Source organism: Pimephales promelas, chromosome 2 (assembly GCF_988280905.1).
Source record: "Pimephales promelas chromosome 2, fPimPro1.hap1.1, whole genome shotgun sequence".
NCBI lineage: Eukaryota > Metazoa > Chordata > Actinopteri > Cypriniformes > Leuciscidae > Pimephales > Pimephales promelas.
The window spans coordinates 19,892,638-19,900,830 of record NC_142770.1 but is presented as its reverse complement, the minus strand read 5'-3'; the positions used below and the strand labels follow the sequence as shown (position 1 = coordinate 19,900,830).

Below are 8,193 nucleotides of genomic sequence, written 5' to 3'. Positions count from 1 at the left end.
TTGATAGGAAACAAGATAGATAGTTTTAACATTATTTATTCTTCAGTCATTTCCTTTTAAATGCAATAGGTATCAGCTGTGTGCAAAGTGAACCACAGCTGGATTTTGATTCAATTACAACAAACTGAACATGGAGCCGCACTGAGATTTCCATGAGATTGAACCATATGAGGCCTTAAAAATGAAGATTTTAAAAGAAAAGTTTGTACCCCCCTGTAATTTGGCTCCAAATCTCAAGTGAAAACTGTCATTTTGACCCCCTTGACAAAATAGTGGATTACTCAGTAAATATACATCTGTGACAAATCAATCATTCTTGGTAAACATGCTATTTGGTTATTTAAGATAAGATGAAAAGCTTCACATATTAAAATAGATTTCCGTCTTCTATCACCAATCTTTCTTGATAATCTTGATAGAATAAAAAAAAAAGATCTGGGCTGCGTTTCCCAAAAGCATCTTAGGCCAAAGTAGATCGTAGAACCATTGCCATGAATGGTCTATCTATATGATCAACTCAGCTTACAATTTCTTACTTTTGAGAAATGCTGCCCTGGACGAAGCAATTGGGATGTAAAGAGTCTTTGTTAAATCTTTGAGGACGTTCTGAGACAAAGATGATCTTCAATCCAGTTTAGGGTTAGCTTAAATTTATTTTAGGCTAGCTTTGGGATTATAGCAGTCTCAAACACCAAAATAATTTAATTAAATATTTTTTAAACAAGTGAGAGAAAAAAAAATACTGATATGTCTCATCTGATCTTAACTTATCTTCTAACTGTTTGTTTATTTAGGTTTCTTGAAATTTCCTCATTACTGATTCTGGTTAAGTCACTTGCAGTGCCAAGTAGTTTCACAAACATTTAAACAAAGAGTCGCATTGTCTTGATGGGTTCAGATTGTTATCAAGTGTTACTTCCTCCTAATAGATAAATGCAAATGTTGTTACAATATTGTACTAATTTTAAACTTAATTCTAATATAAACACTAAAATTTCGCCAGAATTTTGTTTAAATATACAGTATTTATAATGTTTTTTAAATATATTGCATTACTTATAAAAAAAGCTTTAGATTTTCCTATAAACATTAAAGGAACTATAAACATTTCCTATATGCACATTAAAATGTTTAGGATAAAATTAAGAATGCGAATTGATGTGGCTAGAAACAGTATAGGAGGAACTCGTAGAAACTTAATGATGGAAACATGCAAGACTCAAAATGGCAGCTGGAGAAAAGGTTTTATTGATATTTAAATATATGTTATAGAAACACAGAATTTGAGATACACACTGAATATATATATATATATATATAAACATTATAACATTTTAATTAAAAATAAACATTCAACTGGCCAGGAAATTTCTGTAAACAACTGACTTGACAAAACCTGTTTAATCTGTAAAGTGCCAATTTCATTGCAGGATTGCATGTGGACGGACAGTAGTTTTCCATGTCAGATCCTCAGGCCAACAATTTTCTTTGTTTCTTCACAGTAATCCTGATGTTCCCACTAAAGTTTGCTGGTAAATGCTTGGCAAACTGAAATGAAAATTGACAATGTTATCTGCATGTTAGGAACAACACATTCTAGGTCCCAGTTTTATGGCAGGGCCCATCTTTTACTAACACAGTGGAGAAAAGTTTCATTTTGATTGGATCTTGGTGGACTAGCACAGAAACAAATTCCAACACCATCTGATAATGATGCTAGGACTTCTCATTGGTCCACAGGCAGTTTATGCCCTGAACCAAAATTGAATAAGCCCTAAGCCAAGCACAACACATTTATTAAAAAACTGCATTTTTGCAGTTACAATAAATGGCCATTTTTGCATTTACAGCATTTTCAAATGCTGTAAACTATGGGAGTCTAGGTGTAGCCTATAGGATTCATTAGCCTAATATGAAGGTAATAATAAACTGTTTTGTAGCTATGCAAACACTTAAATTACACTTTTATTTATTTTTATAATAAGACGATTATATGAAATATAAACATTTAAATGGTGGCTGTCATAAAAACTTGCCAGATTTATTCAAATATGCATTAAATATTGAAGAAAATTAAGATTATAATGCATATGTAATATGTTGTATATATTTAGCAAAATGTTCCTCTCGAGAGTTATTTTTTTCTAGCTGACTAACGAGTTTATGTGGGTTTTCTGAGGTAAATATGAAGATGCATGAAATTGATTACAAGCTGTTTAACTGACGTATTTCCACGGTTGAAACGCTGATTGAGCGAATCAATGTGACATGATACGGATTTCGAAAAGTTGTACTCTATCTTTTAACACACTTTCAGATGCTCGTTCATGTTTATTTCGCGCTGTGACTGGTATTATTAAGCCGGAAGAGAGATCAGCGCTGCTGCTTCTCGTGAGCTGCGCCAGAGCGATCTCACGCCACAGCGGAAAAACGCTATTCATGTTTTTGAATTTCTAAACAAAATGGACGTAATTTGAAAATTGAGACTTTGTTTCATATCAATAGTAACAAAGGTTTATAGTAGCAATAGTAACAAGATTATTGCGATTTTTTGGATGCGCGCAGCCGCGATACAATGTTCCATTCATTCAAATGAAACAGGATGACTAATCGATTCTTGAGATTTAAGAATCGATATCGGTTCGTAAAAATGAGAATCGATTAATATCGAGAAATCAATATTTATTACCCAGCCCCACCCTCCAGAGTAAAAATCTTAAAAACGCTCCACCGCCCCGTTCCCGTGTAAAGGGTAAAAATGCAAAAGTCTGCTTGACAGTGAAGGTTGTACGCAGGCGCGCGGACTTGGTGTTCTTGTGTGGCAGTGCTTCACATTGCCACCTAGCCGCCTGGAGTGCATACTACATTGAATTTCACACACTTTACGCCACTTTGGCGTTTTCTCTTCAGAATCGTTTCCGTGTAAACATAGCCTCAGACTACATGTCAGAGTCACATGGAGTGTTCTAGCAGATTGAGCTCAAACAGAAGAAGAAGAAGCCCAGCTTACACAGATAGGACTCGTGCTTGTAGCGCAGGGACATCCAGGTTATAGAATCTGGCGAATGTGAACGGCGAGGACCAGAAGGCCATCGCCAATGGACACTCCAAGGGACCATACCCAGACCATACCTGGTGGAGTGCGCTTTTACTCCAATGGGGCACTGTAGGCCCATTGAAGCATCCAGTTGGACAGTCTTTGATTTGCGACCGGATTCCCTTTGGTGCGGGCAAATAGTACACAAAGTACACAAAGAGCTGCAGGCCGTCACACAAGTGTCGCCAATGGACACTCCGTGGGACCATACCCAGGATGAGGCCATGCCTCTGGTGGAGTGCACTTTTACTCCAATCTTTGATTTGTGGCCGGATTCACTTTGGAGCGGCCAAATAGTACACAAAGTACACAAAGAGCTGCTCTGACTGCCTGAATGGGCTGCCTCAATATATACTATTAAGGCCCGAACAGGGCAGAGTAAATTAAACTTTTGCTCATCCTCTGATGGGGAAAAAAACAGAGAGAGTAATAACCTTTGCTCTGAACGGAGTACAGTTTGAGGACGGCCTACAGTCATTAGGGTCAAACTCAAGGCTAGAAGCACTTACAGAGAGCGCTTGCAAGTCACCCACTCGTTTGACCGATGCTAAGGTTAGCAGGAGAGCAGTCTTTACCGGAAGGGTCTGTAATTCAGCCAGCTGGAGTGGCTCCAAGGGATGTCCGATGGCAAGTCCTATGTAGGAACCGCGAGGGTTCTACCTCCTAGACCCCTTCAGAAAGTCAACAACCAGGTTGTTCTTGCCCATGTGCTGGCTGGCCTCAGGAGCATGAAATGCTGCTATGGCCGCCACATAGACTAAGCATACAGTAGAAGGGGTGCAACCCTTATACAGCAGCTCCTGAAGGAATGCGGTACCAGTGAAATGCCATAGGATGTAGGGTCTTCAGTCCGAACTGTGCACTAGTTGGAGAAGACAGACCATATAAGGGCATAGAGGCGTCTTACGGACAGGGCTCTAGCCTCACAAATAGTGTTCAGGAGTCTCGCAGGGAGGTCCATCAGCTCCTGTTGTGGGGGCAGAGGTGAAGGGCCCACAACTCTGGTTGGGGGTGCCAGATTGTACTTTTCACTTTGGAAATGAGTGCCTACCTCAGGAGTATTGGCTACGGGGCTGCTGGTTTCGCCAGAGGGGATCTGTGCGGCTGTCCTCGCTGATCCATCTGAAGACCTGAGGGAGCAGAACTGGAGCGAAAATATATAGAGGGATGCTGGACCATTCCTGGGCCAGCATGTCTCTGTCCCTCGAGAAATATATTGGGCAGTGAGAGTTGTTTTCTGAAGTGATGAGGTTGAGCTGAGGTTTCTTAAAGAAGATACTCCAGATCATGTGAACCATCTGGGGATGAAGTGTCGCTCTTCCGAGGGCACGTTGCCCTGGAACTGCATGCTTGGTTCAACCCTTGGTTCAGTCTGCCCAGTTGGGTTATGGCCAAAAGAGGAACTGACTCACCAGTTTGTACAGAGGCCTTGATCTGAGTCCACCTTGGTGGTTTATTTAGGACACAACTGCCATCTGTTATCCGATCGGACTAACACACAGACTAACACACTAACACACATGCCTTTTCAGATCTGACAGGAAGGTTCTGAGGGCCAGAAAGACATTAACGTTTTTCCGTGCCCGACCAGGAGCCGCAAGCCGGCTTGCCCTCATACAGAGCTCCCCAACCCGCGTTGGAGGATAAACTTCCTTCTAGAAACCATTCCTAGGTCCACACCCGATTGGAACCAACGAGGGTCTCTCCAAGGGGTCAGGGCCATAATGCAGCTGTGATCCTCCTTGATGCGGAGCATGGGCTGGAACCTGGGGTTTCAGCCAGTATTGAGGGGCTGCATGTGGAGCATGCTCCACTAAAGTATTGGTGACGTGGAGGACATTAGGCCTGGCATCCTCTGAAACTTCCTGAGGGGAAACTTCCTGAAATCGTCAAGGCTCATTCTGGCATAAGTGTAGCATACATTTGGGCTGAATCAAGAAGAACTGCACCCAGGAACGAGGTTTGCAGGCAGGGAGACAGTGAGCTATTGGCAATATTGATCCTAAGTCCAAGGCATTCCAAATGGCTGAGGACCACAGATCTGTGAGCGTCTAGCTCAGGATGCATACTACCTTCTGTCTAAGAGGTAAACTTATAGTCAAGACCGCCGAAACCGAGACCAAGAGACTACCACGACCTGAGGGTATCGAGACCAAGACAAGACCAAGTCGAGACCAAGTCGAGACCAGAAAAGAAATTAAATATAATGTGGTTTATTATAATAATTATAATTAATAACAATTATGTAATGGATGAACAATTATGTAACCCAATTATGTTTTGTCCCCCCCACTATTTCCCAATGTAAGATTTTGTTTTGCATTGCCTGCCTATCTCTGCTGTTATAGGCATAAAGGTGCATAGCGCAAGTCTCTGAGTTTTTGCAGAACTATGTCCCCTCTGGTGACAAGCAAAACTGCAACCAGAGGTGTGCACACTCATGGACCACACGCACGCTTGCACGAACACGTTCACAACTAAAGGAGCAAATAGCCGCACAAATATTTTGTTTACAATCATGTCCAGAGGTTATAAAGTTATAAATCTGCAAAAATATGAAAGGAAAGGCATTTGAGTAAATTACACACTCATGTGTGAGGGGAAAATGGGGGTAGTAGAAAACTTCTGTTTTTGTTTCCATCTATCTCCATGTTAAACTGTTTTATGTGTTTCCTGTTTCCACTTATGATTGTATTATTATGAAAACACGTTCACAAACAATATAATTTATTACTGAAAAGTAATAAATTATAATGAAAAGTCTGCCCAACGTTGGAGTTTTATGTAAAGACATTCGATTTTGACATCAGATTAGGGCTGGGCGATATGGCCAAAAAATCATATCTCGATATTTTTTGGTCAAATGGCGATATACGATACATATCTCGGTACTTTCTACGTTTTCTATTTAGATAAAGAAAATCTTTATATTAAAAAAAAAATATATATATATATATATATACAGTATATTTACATTCGGCCCAATGATATCCTACAAACAATGTTGATATTGAAGGATATGGAAACAAATATAATATAGGCTATGCAATATATTATGTGCAAAAAGCTTTTGTTTTTATATTGACTAAAAGCTAAACTAAAAATGAAAATAAAAACAAAAACAAAAGCACAAACTAATTATATTAGCCTGCATTTGATTACCCCATTATAATCACTTTCACTTTCATTAAAAATATATACTTGTAGGTTTAAAATTCCACATATGGCACATTTATTTTCTCCAACAACAAATATTTTAGCAATATGTTTATTTTAGTCAGAATTATTGCGTACTACGTAGTACTATTCACGCGCATGCGCGCGCCGGCGCTCGTTCAAGGAAGCATGAATTTTAGCGGAGATTCACTTGCAGAAGCTCGTCCTCTTCTGACATGGACATATTTGTTGTGAAATGGACATATTTGCTTTACTTTCTAACATTTACAGATGGAGAATATGTGAAATGTAAGTTGAGCACTGAGGAAAGCACCACATCTCAAACGCATTAAACAGCGCAAGTATATCTGTCAGTCAGCAACAGTGTCTGTCAGAGCATTTGACAGGGCGGCAAGCTGCCTTAAACTTGTTAACTATATCAAAGTGATTTTGACGCAATTAATATAAGCTTGTGTCATGTTTAGGACAAATTGTACTACGTAGCCTAGCTACTTTCACTGCAGCAGCTCACACTGCAACCTCCGCTATTTTTTCAGATGTGCTCATATCAAACTACTGTATCGATATAAACGGTATTGCCTCATTCCATATCGTTTCAAAAAATATAACGATACATCGTACATATTCGATATATCGCCCAGCCCTACATCAGATCAATATTCATTTTTAACCTAACTTTTGCCCAACGTTGGACCTTGACGTCATAAAAAATTAGGTTTAGACATCAACGCAAATTTGTAGTCACTTGGACTATTTTAACGATGTCTTTAATAACTTTTCGAGGCCAGTAAGTTTCAATTCCTCAAGTAGCCACTGGACTAGTATGGAGGAGTGATCCAGCTCTCAGATTTCATCAAAAATATCTTAATTTGTGTTCCGAAGATGAACGAAGGTCTTACGGGGTTGGAACAACATGAGGGTGAGTAAATACTGACAGAATTTTCATTTTTGGGTGAACTAACCCTTTAACAGTACATCACTGCAAAGGTATTTTCAATTTATTTTTACTTCTAAGTAAAGAACGAAAAATAACTTCGTTGTGACTATATTGGGGGTATTGAATCACGCTCAGTCTCTTGTAAATTATGTATGCAGGAGTGCAAGCAATGAGTTGCTGGGTGCAGTTCACTTAACGACCACCGGTGTCACTAATAACAAGGGGTTCTGAATTCTATATAACCCCTTTAAAAGAGAGTTAAGAGAGTTGTTGTTTCCTTACTGCCATGGATACAATACAATTTACAATACAATCTAAATTGTAATTGCTAGCTGAATATATTTTTGTTGTTAATAATTTTTGAACTAAACAGAAAGTACATTTATAAAATTAAACAAAATATTTAAAAGATATAATATTAGCTTACCATGTCAATATATGAAATGATCTGATCATTGCTCAGCTCAGCGAAGGATCTCAATTTTAAAGTTGCATAAGCAGATGCTGTCATATCTGTAAAATTCAAATTCACAGATTCAAATCAGTGACAGGTGAATTTCGGTGGTGAATAATAAAAAAAACAACTGCATAAACAGATCAAATAAATTTTGCTTACTTCTGGGAAGAGCATCTGGAGATGAAAATGCTGACAAAGTGGTAGATGTGGTAGATGTTAGTGGTGTTGTTGTTGACTGAGTGGTAAATGATAGTGTTGTTGTTGACTGAATGGTAGATGTTTGTGGTGTTGTTGTTGACTGAGTGGTAGAAGTTGGTGTTGTTGTTGATTGAATGGTAGATGTTTGTGGTGTTGTTGACTGAATGGTAGATGTTGGTGTTGTTGTTGACTGAATGGTAGATGTTGGTGTTGTTGTTGACTGAATGGTAGATGTTGGTGTTGTTGACAGAATGGTAGATGTTGGTGTTGTTGACTGAATGGTAGATGTTGGTGTTGTTGACTGAGTGGTTGATGGTGGTGTTGTTG

The 8,193-nt window shown here is 39.1% G+C and overlaps 1 long non-coding RNA gene across 1 annotated transcript; it reads right to left on the bottom strand.

The window, feature by feature from the left end:
- Nucleotides 1–1,305: 1,305 nt before the first annotated feature.
- LOC120491821 (uncharacterized) lies at nucleotides 1,306–8,183 on the bottom strand. Its single transcript, XR_005625338.2, has 3 exons — nucleotides 7,828–8,183; nucleotides 7,639–7,724; nucleotides 1,306–1,548 (listed from the first exon to the last, which is right to left on the bottom strand). It is a non-coding gene; the product is annotated as an uncharacterized LOC120491821 (long non-coding RNA).
- Between the last annotated feature and the right edge of the window lie 10 nt (nucleotides 8,184–8,193).